This window comes from Pongo abelii, chromosome 17 (genome assembly GCF_028885655.2).
Source record: "Pongo abelii isolate AG06213 chromosome 17, NHGRI_mPonAbe1-v2.0_pri, whole genome shotgun sequence".
Taxonomy (NCBI): domain Eukaryota; kingdom Metazoa; phylum Chordata; class Mammalia; order Primates; family Hominidae; genus Pongo; species Pongo abelii.
This window is the reverse complement of record NC_072002.2, coordinates 69,108,727-69,111,297: the sequence shown is the minus strand read 5'-3', so window position 1 is coordinate 69,111,297 and position 2,571 is coordinate 69,108,727.

Sequence of the window (2,571 nt, the reverse complement as noted above, 5' to 3'; positions counted from 1 at the left end):
CGCATGCCAGGGAATCGTGGAGGCCCACGTGCAGGAGTTTTTCCCGCCGGGTGGAGGCCGGAAGCGGAAAGATTGAAAGCACAAATGGCAATTTTTTTTTTTTTTTTTTGAGACGGAGTTTCGTTCTTGTTGCTCAGGCTGGAGTGGGCAACAGTGACGCAATACCGGCTCACTGCAACCTCTGCCTCCCGGATTCAAGCGATTCTCCTGCCTCAGCCTCCCAAGTAGCTGGGATTAACAGGCATGCGCCATCACGCCCAGCTAATTTTTTTGTATTTAGTAGAGACGAGGTTTCACCATGTTGTTCAGGCTGGTTTCAAACTCCTGTCCTCAGGTGATCCACCCTCTTAGGCCTCCCAAAGTGTTGAGATCACAGGCATGAGCCACTGCGCCTGTCCTAACTTTTTTTTCTTTTCTTGAAGGCTTTGGAGTGAGGCCCACATCACAAATTTTAGCTTTTTATCTTTGTTCCGTTCGGCTGTTAGCAAAATTGCAAATCCCTAGACCTGAGTGATTAATATGATGGGGTGGGAAAGAGTGTAACTGATAGTAAAGAGAAAGGTGGCCTTGTAAACTGGTATGATTAGCAACTATGTTAAGGTTTGCTGTGTTTTGTTTGTTGTTGTTTTATTTAAAGACACTGTGACGAATTCAACCACAGAATTTTTAACATCAAAACTGAATAGGATTTGATACATGAGTGTTGCAATCAGACAAAGTCTCCAATCCAGACCCTCCATCATGCTGTGTGACTTTGGGCAGGTTACATAACTGCTGTGAGCCTCAGTTGCTCTACTGTTAAAAAAAAAAAAAGTATTGAGATTGAATGAATGGATAAAAGCTACCATATACTGTAATATCCTAATGTATATAAAACATGTGGCACATAGGAAGTGCTCAGTAAATGTCTATTCTCCTTGCCTTCTTTTAGGATACCATTTGTGCACGTGTGTGTTGGTGTGTGTATGTGTATGTTTTACAATAGAGGAAATTTGGAAATTCCTCCCTGCCTGTATGTATGTATATACACTATATCTGTATAAATACCCAAATTAACACATATATTTTGTTTTTTATATGATTCTACTTCTTATCAAATAAAATATTAGCACCTTGAGAAACCCTTTAAAGCAGCCATTCCCAACCTTTTTGGCACCAGGGGCTGGTTTCATGGAAGACAATTTTTCCACAGACAGAAGGGAGGGGGATGGTTTTGGGATGATTCAAGTGCATTACATTTGTTGTGCACTTTATTTCTATTATTATTACATTTTAATAGATAATGAAGTAGAATCAGTGGGAGCCCTGAGCGTGTTTTCCTGCAACTAGACTCTCCCATCTGGGGTGATGGGAGACAGTGATAGATCATCAGGCATTAGATTCTCATAAGAAGCATGCAACCTAGATCCCTCGCATGCCGAGTTCACAGTAGTGTTCAGGCTCCTGTGAGAATCTAATGCTGCTGCTGATCCGACAAGAAGCAGTGCTCAGGCAGTCATGCCAGCAATGGAGAGTGGCTGTAAATACAGATGAAGCTGCACTCCCGGGCCCGCTACTCACCTCCTGCTGTGTGGCATGGTTCTTAACAGGCCAGGGACTGGTTCTGGTCCATGGCCTGGGGATTGGGGACCCCTGCTTTAAAGGATATGTTGATGCGTCCATAAAGAGAAAGGAATAACAAACAGAGCTGGGTCTCAGTGGTTTGGAAACAAAATCTTCCTCTTTGCATATTTAATTCTTAGACATCTGGACCAGTTCTTTCAAAGTCTGCTATCTAGGTTATAAATTACCTGTTCAGAGAGCTATGCTGCTATCTTTGTGAATGCTGTTTGATAAGTCTAGGTAGTTGTTTGGTGGTTTTTCATTTTATTTATTTATTTACTTATTTTGAGACAGAGTCTCAGTCTGTCTCCCAGGTTGGAGTGCAGTGGTGCGATCTGGGCTCACTGCAACCTCTGCCTCCTGGGTTCAGACAATTCTCCTGCCTCAGCCACCTGAGTAGCTGTGATTGCAGGTGTGTGCCACCATACCCAGCTAATTTTTGTATTTTCAGTAGAGACAGGGTTTCACCATGTTTGCCAGGCTGGTTTTGAACTCCTGACCTCAAGTGATCCGCCCGCCTTGGCCTCCCAAAGTGTTAGGACTACAGGCATGAGCCACTGCGACCCAGCCTACATAGAGAGCTTTTGAATTGAGTGTCTCTTTGTCCACTAAGTGCTTCTTGCACAACATTCAGGGGTCCGATTACTAATAGACAACCAAAGTTTGTTTTTCTTTTCATTCTTCCAGATAGAAAATGATATAAACACTAAAATACTATGGCAGATGAAAACGGTCTCTCTAGAAGAGTCCTAGGCTCACTAACATTCAACATGTTGCTTAAGTGAGACAGTGTTAAAAAACAATGCACATAATCAAGCCCTCTTTAGTTAGTTGCATTTATTTCCCCGTCCGTTGTTTAATTTGAAGAGTGGCTTTTAATTTTGTGGAAGGATAGAAAAGTAGACCCTTGGAAATCCTAGGGGAGCAAGCAGGGCTGGCTTTATGAGTGTGTGACGTAGGCAGTCACAT